We start from the raw sequence: 22158 nt of genomic DNA, 5'->3' as shown, positions 1-22158 counted from the left end.
GTTTTACATGTCTTTTCCCCGTTTTATGTGAAGTTACTGTCTTCTTCTTACAGAATTTTATGGACTGTGGATACTAATCCATTATTACCATGAGATGTTATGAACATATTCTCTCAGTTTGTGGCTAATTTTTTCACCTTCCTATTGATGCCCTTGGAAGAGTACAAGTTATGAATTTCCCCTCAACTTTGTAATATGAAAAGCTTCATACATATATAGAAACACAAAACTGTGAACATCCATATACCTTCCATCCAGATTTAACAGCCAATAACTCTTTGTTGTTGAACGGTTTGTAAGTAAGTTGAAAATATCATGACCTTTCACTTTTCAGTATTTCACCATGCTTTCCTAAAATGCAAGCATCCTGTTTAACCACAATATTATTATCACACTTGAGACAATTAATAATAAGGGCTCCTGGCTGGCTCTGTTGGTACAGCATGCAGCTCCATATCAGGGTCAGGAGTTGCAGCCCGACACTGGGCGTAGAGATCACTTAACAAAGTAACAATAATCCTATAATATATAACACATAGTCAATATTTGAATTTCCCTGATTGTCTCAGGAATGTCATTTTTAGGTGTGGATTTTGTTTTTAAACCCAAACTCAAGGTCCAGGCCTCGCATGTTGTTGTCATTTTGTTTTCTTAATCTAGAAGAATTTCTTAACCATCCATCCCACCTCTTTTTTTTTTTTTTTTTTAATGACATTGACTTTTTGAAGAGTTCAGGCCAGAATATTTCACAGAATGTTTCAGATTTGGGGAATTATTTGGTGGTAACTTCATGGTGTCTTCTCTTCTATTTCCTATGAACTGGAAGTTAGGTCCAAATGTTTGATTAGAATTAGGATATATATTTAGGCAGAAATTTTTAAGTTGAATGTCAAATTTATTAGCTTTTCTCTGTGTGTTTTGTGATTTTTGTATTTTAAGATATCCTTAATAAAGATATTCTACATTCTAAAAGTTGTAAGTAAAGCTTTTTTTAAAAAAAATTATTTGGAAATGAAAGAATGGTTTGGCATGAATAAATCTATCATTGTAATTCAATGCATGAAAAGAATAAAGTGAAAATAACTGATTATTTTATACATTTAGAAAAGATATTTGATAAAATTCAATACTCATTCATGATTTTTAAGATACAATAGTAAAGCTTTGTTTTTCATATTTAACTCTTTACTCTGTCTACATTGTATGTGTGTATGTAGATGGTTTGATATAATGAAAAAAAATCACTTAAAAAAAAAAACATGGATACAACCAGTTGTCCAAAATCCATTAGTGAATGGTTCATCTATGCCCTGTTGATCTACCCTTCCACTTGTCATACATGTTTCCATATATGTGTGGATTTTGGGATTTTCATGGGCTCTCTAGTCCATTGGTTTATTGTTTATCCCACTACCAATATCAAACATCTACATTTCTGTGACTATAGAAAGTCTTTTTTTTCCCTTAAAGATTTTATTAATTTTTTTTTTTTTTTTGACAGACAGTGAGAGCGGGAATACAAGCAGGGAGTGGGAGGAGAAGCAGGCTTCCTGCCTAGCAGGGAGCCCGATCAATCCCAGGACCCCAGGATCATGACCTGAGCTGAAGGCAGATGTTTAAAGGCTGAACCACCCAGATGCCCCTAGAAAGTATTTATTTAAGCAAGTTCCCCCACCTGCTTTATTAATAATGCCTTTGCCTTTTTTTTGTTTGTTTGTGTGCAATTTTGAAATCTACTTCCCTGGTTTCCCCAAGAATTCTGTTGGGATTTTAATTGCATTTGCATTAAAACAATAGGAACTTTCATGGAAAAAAACAACATCATAATATTGAATTTTCTTTTCATAAAAATAGCATAGCTCTAGTTTGTTCTTGAACCTTTTAGAATTTTCCTTATGAAGTTTTTGCTCTTCTTTTGTTGAATTTACTCCTAGTTTTTATACCTTTTATGAATAAGATTCTATTCTATTCTGTTCTATTATAAATAGTATCTTTTTTTTTTTTAAGACTTTATTTATTTATTTGACAGAGCACAAGCGGGAGCAGCAGGCTCCCCGCCAAGCAGGGAGCTGTATCCCAGGACCCTGAGATCATGACCTGAACCAAAGGTAGACACTGACCTGACCAAGCCACCCAGATGCCCCTAAATAGTATCTTTTAAACGTATGATTTTGTTTCCTGACCTACGAGGTCACACTTTTCTTTCAACTTTTTATTTTGAGATGATTTGAGATTTACAGACACATTGCAAAAATGAAAATACAGAACACTTTGCTAATTTTCATGTCATTTTTGTGCAAGGTCCATGCTAATCTCTGGTCCAATTCCAGTATATGTGCTACTGAAGTGAGTACACAAGTTAATGATTTTGATCACTGCTCTTATATCCAGCCATTTTACCAAATTCTTATATTTAGAATTGGTCTCTTTGCAAATAATGTTATTTGCAAATATATTTTTTTTTCTTTTCTTTCCCCATTCCTATTTTTAAAATTATTTTTTTAGGGAAAAAAAAATACATATATATACATACTTGGGGCACCTGGGTGGCTCAGTCAGTTAAGTGGCTGCCTTCGGCTCAGGTCATGATCCTGGAGTCCCAGGATGGAGCCCTGCATCAGAATCCCCACTCAGTAAGGAGTCTGCTTCCCCTTCTGACACTCCCCTCTCATGCTCGCTCTCTCTCCCAAATAAATAAATAAAATCTTAAAAAAAATATGTATATACTTAGTTGTAGTGGTATTCTTTTAGTGGTTGCTAGTAAAGTGTACACTAGTACAGTGATGAAGTTGGCCTATAATTTTCCTTTTTTTCTGTTGCTCTTTTCTGGTTTTGATGTCCAGGTTATAGAATCAGTTAGTGAATGTTTTCTCTCTCTCTTTTTTGTCTGTTCTCCTCAAAGAGAAGATGAAGATTTAAAAAATCCGTTCCTTGAAAATTGGGTAGAGCTTGCCTATGACATTGTCTGAACTTTGTATTTCCTTTCTGAGAAAATTTCTTACCTATTAGATTTCAATGGTTATAGAATTACTAACCTTTCTGTTTCTTAAGTGTTTTAATTATTTTTGTTATTACTTTTCTTTCCTGGGAATTTGCTTTTTTCATTGAAGTTTTCAATATATCAGGTAGATTTTTTTTCCTATCCTTGCTTTTACTTTTATCTTACACCTTATGTTTTAGTGTGGCTCTGAAACAACATATAGCCAGAAAAATTTTTAACGTAATTTTAATTTTAATTGATGGGTTTAATCTTAATTGTTTACTGATGTATTTGGATTTATTCCTACCACCTTATTCTGTGCCTTTTTAGTTCTGTTCTCCCGTTTTCCTTTTTAAAAAATTTTTAAAATTTATCTGTTAGTTTTTTATTTAGAGCACGTGAATGGTGGGGGCAGGGCAGGGGTAGAGGGAGAGAGACTCTCAAGCAGACTCCCAGCTGAGCATAGAGCTCAACTTGAGGCTGGATTTCATCACAACCTGAGCCTAAATCAAGTCGGATGTTCAACCATCTGAGCCACACAGGCACCCCTCCCCACTGATCTTTCTTACTTTCCTTCTTTTTTTTTTTTTTTAAGATTCTATTTATTTGAGAGACAGAGAGAGGGAACACAAGTAGGGGGAGCAGGAGAGGGAGAAGCAGATTCCCTGCTGAGCAGGGAGCCCAATGCAGGGCTCCATCCCAGGACCCTGGGATCATGGACCTGAGCTGAAGGCAGATGCTTAACTGACTGAGCCACCCAGGTGCCCTCCCCGCTAATTTTTCTAATTTAAGACATTTAAAAAAAAATCACTCCTCTCCACACTCGCCCCCGCCGCATCTTTTTTGATTAGGGGAATTGCATTTGAATTTTACCATCTACATTTCAAGTGTAATTTTAGTATCTTCATCTTTCTCTCTAATTGAAGATCTAATTGAAGATCTTGACAATTTTTTTTTTTTTATAATCTTGGGAATCTTAAAGTTTAAATTGCCCCTCTTCCAACTTTTGCACTACAATCTTCCAGTATTTTAGTCTTAGCTTGTGATTTTTCACCTTGCAAATTAGACCCTATGGTTATTATTGTTTTTATACAGGTAATTGTTAGGATTTGTCCATGTGTTAAATCAGTTTCTTTACTTACCTGTCTTCTTGCATCTCAGACCTCCCACCTGGGATAATTTTCCTGCTTTCTGAAACATGTCTTTGATAGCCTCTCAGCCAAGTCTGTTGTTGGCTAAACCCTTTGTTTTTATCAAAAGTGCTTTTAATTCCCCCTTGCTCTTTAAAGTTGATTTTTTAATATACCCAGTTCTAAGGAGACAGTAATTTTTTCCCCAGTGCTCTAAGATCCTAATGTTTTAAAAAATATTTATTTATTTGACAGAGAGAGAAATCACAAGTAGGCAGAGAGGCAGGCAGAGAGGGGGGGGGGAAGCAGGCTCCCCACTGAGCAGAGAGCCTGATGTGGGGCTTGATCCCAGGACCCTGAGATCATGACCTGGGCTGAAGGCAGAGGCTTAACCCACTCAGCCACGCAGGCGCCCCCTAAGATCCTAATTTCTGACTTACTATTGCTGTGGAGAAATTTATTGCCGTTCCAAATGTCATTCTTTCAGAGGTAATGTATCTTTTCTTTCTGTCTGCTTTATTGTTATTAATTAAACTTCTCATTTTGAAAATAATTATAGATACACATGTAATTATAAGAAATAAGTAGAGTGATTTTATAGTACCCTTTATCCAGTTTCTCTGAATGGTAACATTTTGTAAAGTAATAGTACAATGTCACAACCAGAATATTGACACTAATGCAATAAAGATACAGCACAAGCCCATCGCCACAAGGAGTTCCCAGTTGCACTTTTATAGGCATACGTACTTCCTTACCTCCTATTCCGTCCTTAACCTCTAGCAACCCTTATCCTGTTCTCCATTCCGATAATTTGGTCATTTCAAGAATTTCATATAAGTGGAATTACATAGCATGTAGACTTTTGGGGTTGGCTTTTTTCTACTACTCAGTGTAATTCTTTGGAGATTCTTCTATTGTTCAATGTATTGATATTTCAGCCATTTTTATGGTTGAGTAATATTCCATGGTATGGATGTACCACAGGTTAGTCATTCACCCACGGAAGGACATCTAGGTTGTTCACGATTTCTGGCTATGATAAAGCTGCTGTTGATTTTTTGTTTTTTAAACATAAGTCTTTATATCTCTTGGGTAAAAGCCTAGGAGTGCAGGGCCTGGGTCATAGGATAATTGCCTATTTAGATTTTTAAGAAACTACTGAACTCTTTTCCAGAGTGGTCATAAATTTTACATTCCAACCTGCAATCCTTGAGTGACCCAGGTTCTCCACATCCTTGTCAGTAGTTGGCATTTTTGTTGTTTTATTTTAGCCATTCTGAGAGATGTGTAGTGGTATCTAATTGTGGTTTTAATTCTGTTACCCTGATTTTAATTCTGTTACCCTGATTTTCATGTACTCATTTTCCCATCTTTGTCTCCTGGTGAAATGTCTCTTCCTTTGTGTCTTCTGCCTATTTCTAATTGGCTTTTTTTTTTTTTTTTTTTTTTTTCATTTTTGAGGGTTCTTTTTTTTTTTTTTTTAATTTTATTTATTTAATTGAGAGAGAGTGAGCACAAACAGGTGGAGGGGCAGAGGAAGAGGGAGAAATAGACTCACTGTGGAGGAGGGAGACTGACAGGCCCTCCCAGGGCCCTGGATTATGACCTGAGCTAAAGGTAGACACTTAAACAATGGAACCACCCAGGTGCTCTTGAGAGTTCTTTACGTATTCTAGTTATTAGGTCTTTGTTGGCTATGTTGTTTGCAAATGTGTTTTTTTTTTTTTTTTAAGATTTTATTTATTTGACAGAGATCACAAGTAGGCAGAAGGCAGGTAGAGAGAGAGAGAGGGAGGCAGGCTTCCTGCTGAGCAGAGAGCCTGATGTGGGGCTCAATCCCAGGACCTGGGACCATGACCTGAGCAGAAGGCAGAGGCTTTAACCCACTGAGCCACCCAGGCAACCCCTGTTTGCAAATGTTTTCACCCAGTGTACAGCTTGTCTTTTCATCCTCTTACAGGGTCTTTGCAGAGGAAAAGATTTTAATTTTATTTAAGTTTAGTGTATCAGTTTTTTCTTTTACACACTGTGCTTCTGGTGTCAAGAATAAGAACTCTTTGTCTAGCCCTAGATCCTGAGGTTTTCCTCCTACTTTTTTTTCTAAAAGTTTCAGAGTTTTACATTTAAGTTTGTGATCCAGTTTGAGTTAATCCACTTGCTGGAGCACCATTTGTTGAAAAGTCTCTGGCAGCTATTTTAAGGGTTTTCTTTGTCTTTGGTGTGCCAGAATTTCACCATGATATGTCTAGATACAGATTTATTTAAGTTCGCTTTCTTGGCATATCATTTGTCTCATGATTACAATGCCTTATTGTATATTACGCCTGATGGCTTCAGATTTTTCATTATTCTGGAAGCTTCTCTGCCATTTTCTCTTCAAATATTGTCTCTCCCCTGTTCATTCTGTTCTTCCCTTCATAATTCCAGTCATTTTTTTTAATGTCTCCTTCTTCTGTTCTTTGTATCTTCACTTTCATGTTTTCCATATGGCTCATTCTGAATAATTTCTTCATGTCTGTTTTCCAGGACACCCATTATTTCTTCATATAAGCCAGATCTGCTATTTAACCCATCCACTGAATTTTTTTCCTTTTTTTTCCATTCACTGAATTTTTAATTTCAGTGATTCATTTTTAGAAGTCTGTTTGCTTCTTTTTCAAGTTCTCATGGTTATTTTTTATTTCCTTTTTTCTTTAATCACTTATTTCCATTCATGGTTACTTTATATTGTGTTTTTGACAATTCCAATATCTTATATTTCTTGAGAATTTAAATCCTTAATTTTTTTTTTCTGTTAGCTCTTGTACATAGTGATTTCTTGTGTGTTTTCATTTTTTTTTTTTTTAATTGGGAATACGTAATTTGGGACTCCTAAGTTATCTAAATTGAGAATGCTTTTCTCCAAAGAGGATTTATATTTACCTTTTAGGCAAATCACATAACCTGGAGCCACTTTGATTTCTTGGCTTATAGTTTCCATGGGCATGCATAGTATAGACCATGGTGAGAGTTAACAAAATATCAGGGAAAACAGTCTGTTTTAAGGTCTATTCCTGTCTCCCTCATTGCAGGGCTGGGAAGATGCCTGCACATGTTCTTTTCTAGCCTAGACTTTCTCCAGCAGTGATCCCTTCTAGTCCCTGGCTTTAGGTTCCCAATTCGCTTAGGGCCCAAATCCTGGTATTCATCGACATATCTCATCCCTGTGGTCTGAGGCCTTTACTACTTCGCCACCCGCCCCCCCAACCCCGCCAAGCTCTGCATGAACACTGGTGGTTCACTTACCATTTTGTTAATATATTTTTGGGTCTTGAGGAAATCCCTGTCTTCCAATCTCATTGGTGTATTTAAAGTATGACTGGTATGATTGATCTGGCATAAGGGTGTTTTACAGGGGGCTGTTATGGTGGGGGTGGGGGGGAGGTGACTGTATTTCCTGTTTATTCTGTTTTGCTTCTCGACATTTTCTCTGAACTCAGAACCAGGCTCCAGTAACACGTCTTAGTTGCTTTTGCTAAAACCAGGGAAAAAAGAACAAGATAGAGTAATCAAATTGTTTTTTATTAACAACAACAAAAAAAGGTTATTTTTTTAAAGGTTATTTTAAGGCTAAAATTGCTCACTCATTATAACTTTGCTGTGAAGTTTCAGGTCAATCTGTCTTACCTGTTGAATTTTCAAAGGTTTTGATCAGAACTAGTAAAAGCTAAAAGTAGAGAAGCCCTAAGGAGTCACAGCAAAAGAAAGAAACGTAAATAAGCTGCTACTTTCACAAGTGTCTTTAAATAACTTGGTTGTTTTTTAAGTACTGAAAGATAGTTTTCCTATCTATGTTTTCCATGCATCATAAAAAATGTTCAATCTCAAGTTTGACATTTCTTCCCCACCTCACTGAGTCACAAAGAATGCATAATAGACAGTAAAATCGAAATCACAGAAGTCTTACCTTTCAGTGGCTGTCGCTATGAAACTGTTTTGATGGGAAATTTTAGAGAAGCTTGTGCTTCCTGTTGTTAAGTGATAGAATACGGAGATCCCCTTAATTTTCAAAATTGTCTTTTTTTAAAGCAAGTAATCTCAGTTAGTGTGACTGGAACAATCTTCATTCTTACCCTATGTTACCCCACCCAGGGACTGCCCATTAGGTTTAATTTTGCGTTTGCCTTCTCTCTATGCCTTGTACATCGAATGGGCAGATGGGGCAGGGCTTTTGAGAGATGTCTCCTGTGCAGGTAAAAGGCTGTATGGACTGGGACACCTGGGTGACTCAGTTGTTAAGCGTCTGCCTTCAGCTGGAGTCATGATCTCAGGGTCCTGGGATCGAGTCCCGCATTGGGCTCCCTGCTCAGTGGGAGTCCTGCTTCTCCCCCTCCCACTCCCCATGCTTGTGTTGTCTCTCTCTCTTCTCTGTCAAATAAATAAATTATGGGGGAACCAGGTGGTGGGTGTTGGAGAGGGCACAGATTGCATGGAGCACTGGGTGTGGTGCAAAAACAATGAATACTGTTACGCTGAAAATAAATTTAAAAAATAAATAAATTAATTAATTAATTAATTAAATCTTTAAAAAAAAGGCTGTAGGCTGTATGACTATTATTTATTTTGCCTTGGGCACTAGGAAGCTCGAGACGCACAGGGGACTGCAGATAGGGTAACCTACTTTGTATAAGGAAACAGTAGACAAAAAGAGAATTTAGAAAGGTGCTGCTTTGTTGTCGTGAATCTAGAACCAGACCACAGTGACCACTGGCTTCTGAAAAAGAGGAAAGTTCTGTTTCCTCCAAAAGCAGTTTGGTCCGGCAGAGAGAACTTCGGGTTCTGGGCCAGAAAGCTTGAGAGCAGAGGCTCGCCATGGAGGGGACAGCAATGTGACGGTGTGGCTGAGGCAGAGGATGGTGGAGTTTCCTGGGCATGGAAAGGGAGGAGGAAACCAGGACGGGAGTGTGCTGAGTGCAAGACTGAGAAACTAGGCTTTGATTTTCCAGGCAGTGGAAAATTAGAACTTGTTCCCGAGAAGGGAAGTGGTGTGTTGGGATCATTGAGGAGCTGTGGATAGGATCATCATTGGGGATTGGCACCAAATCCCTTAGATGGCATTGTGTATGGTTCCTTCAACAATAGTCCCCAATCCAGATTCGCACCAAAGCAGGCTTCCCGGAGGAGGTGATGTAGAAGCCAGAATGTGGAAGGCGCATCACAGTGAAAATGTGTAAAAGTCATACTGTCCTGGCTACATAACCACTCATTTGGCCTTATAGGAAATAACTGGGATATCCTTGGAATGGTCACGGAGAGACCAGCAGAGGTTAGCCACAGGCCCCTGGCCTGACTAGTCTGTTCACATCTGGCCCACAGGAGCCTGCCTCACACCAAGTGGAAAACCAACCTCGCAAATTCTGCCACCTCAGCAGGTGGCAGTAAATGTATTTTTAACTTTATCATAAATGTTGTTTCGTAATTATGTTGATAACTATCTACTACTCATTCTCTGAAAACAAGCCAAAGACACACATCCGTGGCCTTTTCTCCCAGCATGTGCTTATGGGAAATAATGTGCTGGGCCTCCTGGTAGAGTGCCCTGATCTTCAGGTCTGTCCTGGGTGTGCGGGCCCAGGTGATGCTGTGTCATGGGAGGACAGCGGCTCTTTGGCCCACCAGCCAACCCTCAGGCCCACAGACTCACCCACCTGAGAGCTCGTCTGCCCGTCCTCCCATTCTGGAGAAGCAGGCTTAGCTGGGGAAATGGTGGCCACAGCTATGATCTCTGAGAGGAAGGCGGTTTGGGGATTGAGGACTGTGTTCACTTCCTAGAGCTGCCATTACAAATGACCACAAATTGGGCGGCTTAACAAAACAGAAGTTTGTTCTCACAGTTCTAGAGGCTGGAAGTCTCACTGTATTGGCAAGGCCGAAAGGCCACACTCCCTCGCCGCTTCCTAGCTCCCGGTGGTGGTCCTTGGCTCATGGCTGTGACACTCCAATCTCCTTGTCCTCCGGCCTTCCCTGTGGCTCCTTTGTGTCTCTGCATCCAGCCCTCCCTCTCCTTTCTCTGACCAACACTGGGTTTAGGGCCCAGCCTAACCCAGAGTAACAACCTTCCTTGATTACATCCGCGCAGGCCCCATTTCCAGATAAAGTCACACTCACAGATACTGGCGGTTAGGACTTGAGCGTATCTTTTTGGGGGCACAATTCAGCCCACTGTAAAGGGTGAGGTATTTGCAAAGTCCAAGAAAAGCCTCTCCAGCCCGTTAGCCAGAGGCCAGCGAAGATGCTGTGGAGAGAAAACCAGGCTGAGCCCTAGAGCCCAGGTTTCTAATTACGGGACGTCACAGGGGCTCAGATGTGACCACTTACCACCCACGAGCATTAGCCCAGGAGAAGCTGCCTTAGTTTACTACATGTATCCCCACTCATTCTTGGTCTTTAGCCTGGGTTCCTCTACCTGGTTTTCATAAACTTCATGCCTTTTGATTCATAATCTTTCTTGTCATGGGGAGAGGGGGAGACCATCTCATATCTCCCTCAGGGTTTTTGTGAGAGAACCACAGAGTCCAGAAGAGGCAGGCTCTCCGAAGTCACTGGTCATCCGTAGAAGCTATGTGTCACAGCAGTTTTAGGAAGATTTTCCAGAATGCCAGCTTATTTAGGTTATAGAGATATGATCTTGTTCTCTAAGCAGAGAATGTCTCCAGGACCAAACACAGACGCATCTGAGCCCAGGTTAGCAAACCAGGCAGTAAACAGCAGGGCAGTGAAGTCAGCAGCCTGGGATGGAGAAGGAATAAAGGAAGTTTGTGAGGGCCCAGGCAGACATTATATTTGTGGTGTCGTTTTTGAGACCATCTGAGACCATCCGTTTTCCCAACCTGGTAGTTTCATTATGGCCCAGAAATGAAAATTATTTTGCTTAAAAAATAAATAAATAAGCAAGTGGGGCACCTGGGTGGCTCAGTGGATTAAACCGTTGCCTTCGGCTTGGGTCGTGATCTTGGGGTCCTGGGATCGAGCCCCACGTTGGGCTCTCTGCTCAGCAGGGAGCCTGTTTCCCCCTCTCTGTCTCTGCCTGCCTCTTTGCCTACTTGTGATCTCTGCCTGTCAAATAAATAAATAAAATCTTAAAAAAAAAAAACCAAGAGAAAAGCCTGGGTGAAAGAACATATTCATTAATAATTCAGTTAATATAATTTAATTATATTTTATTGTTTAAGGATTTTATTTATTTGAGAGAGGGAAAGAGAGCACGAGCAGGGGGGAACAGCAGAGAGAGAGGGAGAAGCAGACTCCCCACTGAGCAGGGGGCCCGATGTGGGGCTTGATCCCAGGACTCTGAGATCATGACCTGAGCTGAAGGCAGATGATTAACTGACTAAGCCACCCAGGCACCCCATTTAATTCTACTTTTTAAAATTAAAAGCCTTCTCGAAAAGTTTTTGAAGTTTTTTCTGAGCTGAGCTATTCACTTCAAGGCTGAGCACCAGCCCTCTGGATCTTGCCAGGCTTCCCTGTGCCTTTGAGCCTAAACCTAGACTTTCCTGCCACCTGGAATGTCCCAGAGAACGCAGACTAGCCTGTTGTCTCAAATCAGCTGAGCCTTTTTTTTCCTCCAGGAAGCCTCCTCTGCCTCTTCACAGAGTGGGAATTCCCTCTTTGACGGACCTCCTAGTCCAGTGGTTCTCAGTCAGGAGCCCTTTTGCTCTCATGGGGACACTTGAGAATGTTGGGAACATCCATGGTTGTCACAATGTGATGATGGGGTGTGCTCCTGGGTGCTGGTGAGTCTGGAGACCAGAGAACGGGCCAAACATCCTCCAGGGGCCAGGATGGTCCCTGCACCCCAAAGAATTTTCCAGCCCCAAACGTCAGTAGCGCCAAGGTTGAGAAACCCTGCCCTAGGCTAACATTTACCACGTTACCATAAGGTGACCATAGCCCTTAGCTTCCAGTCTTGCCTCCACCCGCTGAGGGGCAGAAATGTTCCGTTGGTGCTGGTGCTCTCAGCCCGGTGCGAGTGTGAAATGAAACTGGAATGTTCTTAACAGTCTTTGTTGCCTTGATCCCTGTAGTTAAGATCACATCTCAGGTGGAACTCAGAGGAGTGATGCATAGATATTATTTAATAAACTACAATTGTCTCAAATGCACAATTGTTTTAAATTAGATTTAAAAAGCTGACCCCACACAGCAATGACAACTGCTTCCCCTCTTTGCTTCGGTGTCTGCTGTAGGCGTACCCATTCCTGTTGAGGACCAAGAGTGTTGTTTCCCTCGTCTCTGTAGCTCCCTGACACTGTTTCAGTTTCTCCTGGGTGCTAGACCTAGCTGTCATCACTTCCAGGAATCCTATCCTCATTACAGTTTGTGCTCAAAATAGTAACGGCCATCCACTGAGCAATTTGTAGGTGCCAAGGGCTGCTCTAAGCACTTTTCATGCATGGGTTAATTGAATTCTCCTCATACCCCATGACACAGATGTGATTACTATCCCCATTACCCAGATGAGGGAACTGAGGCACAGAGAGGTTAAATGATTTGTTTAGGTTTCCACAGCTAGTAGGTGGCGGGCGGTCTGACTCTGAGTTTATGACCTGAACTATGATAAGCTTAGATCCTTTCTCATACCATCCAGCAGAACACATTCCAGATCATGATTCGAGACCTGATTGTAAAACACAAAACATTACCACTTTAGAGGAAATACAGGAAAACATATTTACAATTTCAGGATAGGGAGGACTTCTTAAACAACATTCAAAGGGCACAAATGATGATGGAAAAGCCCACAATTTTGACCACACAAAAGCTAAAACGTTTGCAGAACACTATAAACAAAGCTAAAGGACTGGGCTAGGCCCAGACAGCTGCAGCATACAGGCGAGATAAGGGCTTGGCATGAGACTCTGCGGAGGTGACCAGCCTCAGTAAGAAGAAGCCCCCAGGGGAGCAGTGTGGGCCGTGGAGGGAAGAAGAGGAAAATTGCCTGGCCAGTAAACACAAAGCGATCCCCACGTTCCCTCGCAATCCGGGAAATGAAAGTCAAAATAACCACAAGAAGGGCTGCAGCATTTCTCACCCATCGGATGGGCAGAAAGCAGAATGTGTCACCCTCCCGACTCCTGGGGAGGAGTCCGATGGCGGAGCGCGGCTGCGAGCTGTCCAGCCAACCCACCTCCTCTGCAGGCCCCAGGCCACTGCTGCGAATTCCTCCAGGCCATGTTAGCTTCTGGAGAAAACTCGATACAGAGCAAGACTGTTCTCAGCGCTCCCTGAAGCTGTGGAGAGAGGGGAGGCCACTAGGCCCTGGGGCCCTGCCCTCGGTCCATCGCCTAAGCCTCCCCAGGCCACCGGGTCATCTCTCTGCACGCTTGAGCGCCCCTCCCGGAGAAGGGTCTGTCCTCACACTTAGGATCCCCTGGCTCAACACCTGTGGGCCCTTCCTGAAAGCACAGACCTCCTCCTCCTCACCCGAGGGCCAGAGTAGGGCAGGTGCAAGGCCAGGGTAAGCAGAGTAGAGGAGTGGAGGGTGCCAGGCCTGCCCTCCCACCCTTGTCACCCTTGTCAGGGCGCTCCTGGCTTCTGAGAGCTGTCGCCACCTGCCCTGTCCCCTCTGCTGTCTCATTTCTGTCTGTCGTGAACACAGGCTAGTTTTGGGTCAGTGACATCCTCATGAAGATCCTTACCTCGGGTAGACCCTATTTCTCTTTCACTTGGGAATAAGCAGCCTGAACCATGGCTTCATCCTTTCGGCACCTCGAGTTGGGCAACTAAGTCATTTTAGCTGTAGAGGACTCAGCCCAGGTTCCTCCGGATCCAATACCATCACAGGCCCATACGGTTGGGGGTCCTTTTCTTAGACAGAGGAATCACAATTTTTCTCATCTATATAATGTCTCCAAGATTTCAGACACAGAATTCTGGGGCCTGTGCCTGATTGGTCGAGCAGGTTCAAACGTCTTTCTTTCCGTGGTGGGGGCGCCTCCGGTCCCTCTCCCCGGCACAGGCACTACTCTCCTGGGGTTGAACACAAATAGGGATCCTTGTTTCATTGCCCAGGCTGAGTTGGTGGTCTGTGCACAGCAGGGTGGCCCTCGGCCCGATTCTCAGAGAATTCCCTCCTGGGTTGGCCTCCCCCCCATGACCTCTGAGCTTCTATAGGACTTGAATAGAAAATACCGTCTCATATGTTACTCAGCATAAGGATTTTTAGATTTTTCCTAAAATGTAATACCAGGAAAATGTTTCTTTCATGGGGAAAGCCTGCATGCTTTATTCAGGATCTGACAGCGGAGATGCCCCTGGTCACAGTGTAGAGAGAGTTCTTGGGGAGCTCTGGGGTCCTGGATTTCAGTCCTGACCCAACCCTTACTGAGTGAACTCGGGCAGTTGAGTTACCCTTTCTCACCCCAATGATCCTGTCTCAAAGCGGGAATAATGACCGCGAGGCCATCAGTGGTTGTGGGGCTAGAACGTGGCAATGGAAGGCTCCCAGTACAGTACTAACCCAGCCGTGGTTGTCCTTAGGAAGGCCGTTGTGCCAGGAAACTCAAAGCTGGAGCTAGTGCCCAGAGGAAGTGACTCTTTAAACTTAGGTTCTGATACCATGTTCGATTTTGTTCTAATCATTCTAAGTCATCTCTACCCTCAGCGTGGGGCTAGAACCTCTAGCCCCAAGATCAAGGATCATGGGATCTACCGACTGAGCCAGCCAGGCACCCCCTGTTCTAATCATATCTGATTGTACTTTGGTGGCAATGATTCCATTCCATCCATGTTTTAGTATTCTAGACTGCCTCACATCTTCCGTGGGAGACAGAAGGGGGATAAAGAAAGAAGAGTAGTAGGGGCGCCTGGGTGGCTCAGTTGGTTAAGCATCTGCCTTCAGCTCAGGTCAGATCCTGGGGTCCTAGGATCGAGCCCCACACCAGGGTCTCTGCTTGGTGGGGTGTCTGTCTGTCCCTCTCCCTCTGTTCCTCCCCCTACTTGCTCTGTCTCTGTCTCTCGGATAAATAAATAAAATCTTTTAAAAAAGAAAAAGAAGAGCAGCAAATTCTAGTCAACTTGTGCCATTCCTGAACTCTCAGATTCTAAACCCAGTTTGACCAACTTGTCCACTGGGTGTCCTCAGGCAAGTCACTTTAGAGACCTGTCACTGTTGGGAGGTGGAGGTGGGCCAATTGTGGTGCCTGTTTTCTGCTCTCACTCTGACCCCATCGGGCCTCCCCCAATGCAGGAAACAGATGCAAAGTTCAGGGTGTGCTGCTCCTGGCTGCTTGGCAGATGCCCTTGTCAGGTGGGCCCCCGGGCAGGCTCCCAGCTCCGTGGCTGGAGAAGCTGGCGCCGCCCCATCCAGAGCCACATCGTGGACACTCCCCATCCTGATGCAGACGGAGGCCCATCCCCTGAGCCTGAAGGCTTCTGTGACTCATGTGGGACTCTGACATTGGGGCCAGGGTCCTTCTCTGCGCCCAGGCGCCTGGGCACCCCGAGCTGGTAGGCATTCCTGTTCTCTCCTGGACGCTCGTCACTCCTGCACGCTTTAGTTCTGTGAAGTCAAGAGCACTACCCCTCCTGGGGAGCACCTCGGAGCAGATGCTGAAGGCCTGAGTGGAAACGTGGAGCGGAAACTGTGAGCGCGTTTGTTCTCTGAGTCTCTCCTGGCTTTCCTGTGCAGCCTGCCCGTGCCCTCAGAGAGATTGTTTTGCATGTGGTTGTTAAACTTTGATTCGGTGACTCATGCTGGGGTGAAGGCTTCACATCTGCCTCCCTCATTTGATTGCTTTCTTCTTTTCCTTTTTTTTTTTTTTTAAAGCTCAAAGCAAAACTACCTTGGCAGCTGACCATGACTCTGGCGTCCAGGAAGGGGAGCTTTGGCGTGAAGTGCCTCCTGATGGCTGTGTGGCCCAGCCGGGCTGTGCTCCCCCAGCTCCAGTGACGCCTGGCTAACTGGGAGGACAGCCGGGGTGCAGAGGGGAACTTGAGCCCACCGTGGGGGCTGGAGCTACGCGTTCTGCAGGTGAGTGCCTGACCCAGCCATCAGTCATTGTGACAGGCCCCTTGAAGACTCCGGTCCAGGGGCGGAGGAGACAGTACTGGGGACAGCGGGCAGGTTGGAGGGCTGTTCTTGGATTAGCATTATTTTGAGCGATTTGATTTCCTGTGTCTTACATGATGTTCAGTATGCAGATAAAAAAAAATTAGATGAAATCCTTGCTCATTTTAGCACAATTATATTTAATTTCAAGAGGGCTTTCATAGGAGAAAGATTAATTGGAGGAACTCTTCAGTTTAAGGAAAAACTCCCTCTGGGATCTTTTTATTTTTTTTTTTTAATTTTTATTAAGATTTTATTTGTTTATTTGACAAAGAGAGAGAGAGATCATGAGTCGGCAGAGAGGCAGGCAGAGAGAGAGTGGGAAGCAGGCTCCCCTCTGAGCAGAGAGCCCGATGTGGGGCTCATTCCTAGGACCCTGAGATCATTACCTGAGCAGAAGGCAGAGGCTTAACCCACTGAGCCACCCAGCTGCCCATCCTGCTGGGATCTTTGAAGATATTTTAATTTTATGAAATCAGAAGGTCTAGAACTCTCAGGCACATTTTCAACCTGTCTCAAGGCTCTTGAAAGCATGTCTTAGACTAGATACTGATTTGTGAGTGTCTAGTTTCCTGGCTGATCAGGAAGATCTGGGAGCAGCCCCAAGCCCCATCTCCCCTTAAAGGATGGCTCTGTGGTCTTTGAGAAGGCCCATGAGGATATGGAAATAAATCGTAATGGCTGGCACTGAAGACAATTTTAGCTAATTCCCTGTGGCTATGAGAAACCTTAGCCATGCCTCTGGGATTATGAAGTGGCCTCCAAGTCCAGGTGATGCCAGCCCAGGAGCTCGGACACCTGACGCGGGAGTACGGTGCGTGTGGAAGATAGTAGAGGGTGGTTTTTGGAAAAACTTGGTTCAGAGCTGCCCTGGGTTATGGATCAGGGCTTGTATGTATATACTTGTGTGTCTATCCAAAGTAACTTGTAGCAGTACAGAAGGGAAAGGGACAAGTTCAAGGAGAAAACAAAAGGCCAGCCCACCCAGGCTCACAGCAGCGCTACTCACAATGGCCAAAAGGTGGCAGCGCCCCAAGCGTCCATCCACAGGTGAATGGAGAAACACAAGGTGGTCTCTATACACGATGGAAAATTATTCAGCCTTAAAAAGGAAGAAAACTCTGACATATGCTTGCAACAGAGTGAACCTGGAAAACATTATGCTGAATGAAATAAACCAGTTAGAAAAGGACATACTGTATGATTACACTTCTAAAAGTCACCCAGAGTAGTCAGAGTCATAGAGACAGAGTAGCTGTGGTTCCCAGAGGCAGGCGGGGGAGAGAGGGTGGGGTGTTAGTGTCTAATGGGGACAGGGTTTCAGTCTTACGAGATGAGAAAGTTCTGGAAATGGATGGTGGGTGATGGTTGCTTCATGCCACTGAACTGCACTCCTAGAAATAGTTCCTATGGTAAATTTTATGTTATGTATAATTTACCACAATTTTTGTAAAAAAAATTATAATACCCTTTAAAAATCCCCCAAAATCCAGGCCCAGAACACAAATCTTGTGGGCTGATGTTTTTGCCTTTCTGTGACTTCCCCAAAATCTAACTGACGACTCCACTGACCTGAGCTGAACTAGAACACTGCACAGACTGTGTTCACAAGAGCTTTGTCCTCACCATGGGGGTGACTTCTGGTGGTTGTAATGTGCTGGACTGGTCTGGGGCTCACAGAGGTGAACGGAAACGCATTTGAGGGTCAAGGGCAATGTGATGAATGCACACACCCCGGGGCCCATGGGCTTGCCTTGTTCTGTGGCCCCCTGAGCAGCCCCGGGCAGCACCCTCTGGGCCAGGCCGTAACAGGAATCACTACCCTTGGGAGTCTAGTCCCTTCCATTTATTAGCTGCAGGACCTTGGGTAAGCTGGCAAGACCTCTCTTTTCTTTAGTTTTCTTACTTGCAGCATGAATCATGAGGTAGCCTGTTTCCGTCTCCCACAGAGGTCAAGATCTCCAAAGTTAACATGTAAGAAAACACCTTTTCACTATAAAACACTGGGTGCCTGTGAGCTGCTGGCTCTCTTTGCGTCTGATCTCTCTAACATCCCCTCCTTCTCTCCTTCTTCAGTTACTTGTGCATTCTCCTCCTCACGGGCTCTTCCAGTCAGAGGTTAAGGACCTCAGCCTGGGCTGGCTGACTCTGGGAGGAACAGGTCTGCTCTGATTCCCATCCTTAGAAAGTTCTCCCACTCCTCCCTCCCTCTTCCTTCCTTCCTTTCCTGCTCTTTTGTGAGTCCACCTCCAAAGCTGGATTCAACGCGAATCCATCTCCGTGGCTGCCTTGACCATGAACTGCAGGGAAGTGCTGGGAGCACCATAAGAGCTCCCGAGGAGACTGAAGATTTTCACACTGTTACTGATTAATCATCTGTGCTGTTTGTGACTTCCAGTCAAGCTTGAGGAAGAAAACTGAAATGAAATTGTTCATACTTTCAGGACTTAAAAATAGAAAGGGGTAAGAAGCTGCTGACAGTGTTGTAGCTCAAAGACTGGAGCATCTCAAGGGGAGGGTGGCCTGAGGGCCAGGGGAGGCTCCTGAGGACAGACGCCACCACCCGCCTTCGCGCCCACCTCACGTTTCTTATTTAGAAATTTTAAAAGGAAATGAAGTTGGTTTTAAAATCTCAAGGGGGCAGAGAAAGCCTCTGAAGTAGGTGGATTCTTTCAGTTAATTTTCTGTGAAAACAGCTGCCTGTCCCACGCATAACCTTTCCTTAGAAAAGGGGCTCTTTTGGGGCGCCTGGCTGGCTCAGTGGCTGGAGCATGCAACTCTTGATCTCGGGGCTGTGGGTTCGAGCCCCACGTTGGGTGTGGAGATTACTTCCAAAAAATAAAATCTTAAAAAAAAAGTGAGAAGAAAATGAACTCTTTTGGAACCTATGGGTGCTGTGGAGAGCTGCTGAGGACGGGGCCTCAATATGGCCGCTCTCATTCCCCCAGCCCAGGTAAAAGCCCCAGGTCTCTTCCTTTTGAAAATGTTTATGATGCTGTCATACCAGACCACAGAGTTCTAAAACAAGCATGGACTCTCCTTGCAGCTCTTACTTTGTGACTAAAGAGAAGTCACCCAGCTCAGCTATATTTTGTTTTTTCCATTTCTGTAGTAGTAAGATATTACTTCCATCTTGAACACAACTCTAAGTAACATGTCACTTTTGGCATTTACATATTGTCAGTCTCTGCCTCTTACTATATAACCTTGACCCTGGGCCATTTGGAGCCTTAGTTTCTTCACCTGTGAAAAGGGAAGGCTGTTATCTCTCATCTCCCCCCAGGCGTGATGGGAAGTTGAAGGAAGAGTCTGTACACGAAGGTAATGTGGAAACACTGAACACGAACTGCTGTGTTCATGCTGCCTGGGAAGCCTTTTTTCTTTTTCCCTCTCTCTCACTTTCATTCCCTCTCTCTCTTCTGTCTCCCAGCCTTCCTCTCTCTTCTCTTCTCTGTCCTTTGGATCAAAAGAAGTGCCACCTGCACGCATAAGCAGGGAGGCGTGGAGGTGGGGGTGTAGCTGGACTAGCAGGATTGGGAAGGACGGAGATGACAGCGGTCAGGTCTGGGGCAGGAAGGGGCAGGCCTCCGGAAAGAGGGAGGAAGGGTCCGGATGAAACCCATGGGTCTTCCAGGGACAATGAGCAATGCCTGGTGTGAGGCTAGCCTGCTAGGCTGGGTGAGGGTCCTCTTCCTCCATGGAAAGACCAAAGCTGGACCCCAGTCTGAGAGAACTATCATCCCTAGGGGAAGGACTGGTTGCTGGTCAAGGAGCAGAAGGTGAAGATGGACTAGAAGATCATGGCCAAGGGGCTTGGGGAGGGGGCCAGGCCTGGTGGAGAGGGCCGTGACTCTCCTGATCGAGATCTATGACATTTAGTCTGTACAGGATGGAGGGACAGAAATCTTGGTTCGTGGACTGGCTGGATTAGTGTTGTGGTGGGTGGGATTGTGGTGAGGAGGCCTCCCCAGGATCCCTTGGGAGAGATACCACAACTCTTCCCCAACTGGGAAAAGCCAGCTGGTCCTTCATTGTCCAGTTCTGGGCCTTTCTGGCCTTTCCTTTCCCCTCAAAGGAAGATAAGTCCTTCCTCACCTGAGTGTTGTTTTTTTTTTTTTTTAAGATTTTATTTATTTATTTGACAGAGAGAGATCACAAGCAGGCGGAAAGGCAGGCAGAGAGAGAAGAGGAAGCAGGCTCCCTGCTGAGCAGAGAGCTTGGTGAGGGGCTTGATCCCAGGACCCTGAGATCATGACCTGAGCTGAAGGCAGAGGCTTAACCCATCGAGCTACCCAGGCACCCCCTCACCTGAGTTTTGAAAGCACATTTTTTTTTTTCTATTTGAAAGTATTGTGCTTATTGTCATGATTTATGGCTTGTTATTTACATTTTTGGTCTGTTTTCCTGAATAGGTCAAGAACAAATTGAAATTGGACTGTATATTAGTTTTTATGGAACTGGGTCCCAGCACAGTGCCTAGTGCCTAGGAGGTGATCAGGAAGTGTTTATTACATGAATGAATGCATGATGGATGGATGAATGAATGGATGAACTAGGGTGCTGTGATGTAAAGCAGAGGCTGTGCTTGTGAAAAATGTGCAGGAAGTAGAAATTGTCCTGTTGGGTGTAGAAGGGAGGGAAAGGGAAGAGTGAGAGGTGACCTTGAGATTCCTTCTTGGGGTCTGTGGAATGCCATTCAATGAGATGGGGACCCAAGAAAAAATATTTCAGGAGGGAAGATTATTTTCAGCTTTGGGAATTAACTGAAGAAAACTCTGTTGAACTCTCCAATATACTAGCACTGCCAGGTGCTGGTGATTCTGAGGCACATAGGTGGGAATGTAGTTCACAGTTTCTTGAGATACAGATAAATGACACATCAGTGCGTTCTAATAGAGGTGTGAGCAAAGTGTCTGGTAGACAGATGACCAAGCCACTCATTCTGTTTGCGAATTCAGGGCTGATGAGCTGAATCTTGAGGTTTGCCAAACCAACAAGAGCATTCCAGGTAGAGAGGAAAGTATATGCAGAAGCACAGTGATGAGAACCTTCTGGAATGCTTGGGGAGTGGGGAGGGATTCAGCAGGACTCAAAACAAAGGGCCAGGTGGGCCAGTGGTGGGCGGCAGGTGGACCAGGGTCAGCACTGTGTGGGGACAGCTCGCAGGCTGCCCGTGGGAGTCTGGCAGTGAGTTAGGTATGGGATGGAGAAGAGAGGAGTGGGGGGGTGGTGGAAGGGGGGAGGAGGGAGGGGAGGTGGGCAGATGGGGGTGAGAGTGGCCAGGCTGAAGGAGGGAAAGACCCTGTGCCTCTGTCCCGGGGCCTTGGGTGACATGTCTATGTGTCACCTCCATGGAACCATCTTCTTGGAAATACCTACTGGAAAGCTCTGGATTTAAGAAGAAACTTTTGGTTTCAGAACTCCTTTTCACTTTTAATAACTATTGGGGATGCCAAAGAGCTTTCGTTCTTGTGGGGTTCTAGCTATCCATTGATAGGCACCCTATGAGAAACTAAAACTAAGAAATTGAACAATATTCCTTTACCTAAAATAACCATAAATCATTACATTAATATAAATGATGCATTTTTATGAAAAATAACTCTATTTTCCCAAACGAGAAAATGTGTAAGGAGACTGGCACTGATTTACGCTGTGCAAATCTCTAATATGTGGCTTAAAAGAAAGGGGCTGGGTTTGCCTCTCGCCTTCTGCGTTCACTCTGCTGCAACATCACACCACACCTGCTCTCAGGAACACTTACTTCATGGTGTACTGGTAAGGATGAGAGCGGTGGGAAAAAAAAATCAAATAACCTTAGTGTTACTACGAAAACAGTTTTTACTTTGAAGTCTCCATGAAAGGGTCTTAGGCCTTCCCTGAATTTCCACGGACCACACTTAGACAAGCACTGAAGTAGACTCAGCAAATGTTGGGCAAGTGATTCTGAGCTC

The 22158-nt window shown here is 44.3% G+C and overlaps 1 protein-coding gene across 1 annotated transcript in view; it reads left to right on the top strand.

The window, feature by feature from the left end:
* The first annotated feature begins 15643 nt into the window (after window positions 1-15643).
* Window positions 15644-22158, top strand: part of LOC111147524 (zinc finger CCCH-type containing 12D) — a 29484-nt gene continuing 22969 nt past the window's right edge. The window contains exons 1-2 of the mRNA XM_022503580.1: window positions 15644-15739; window positions 15923-16126. The gene's annotated coding sequence lies outside the window, so the exon portion shown is untranslated. The remainder of the gene's footprint in view (window positions 15740-15922; window positions 16127-22158) is intronic.

The sequence above is a fragment of the Enhydra lutris genome, unplaced genomic scaffold (genome assembly GCF_002288905.1).
Source record: "Enhydra lutris kenyoni isolate GAN:26980312 unplaced genomic scaffold, ASM228890v2 scaffoldscaffold17, whole genome shotgun sequence".
Lineage (NCBI taxonomy): Eukaryota > Metazoa > Chordata > Mammalia > Carnivora > Mustelidae > Enhydra > Enhydra lutris.
This window is presented reverse-complemented; position numbering and strand designations above follow the sequence as displayed.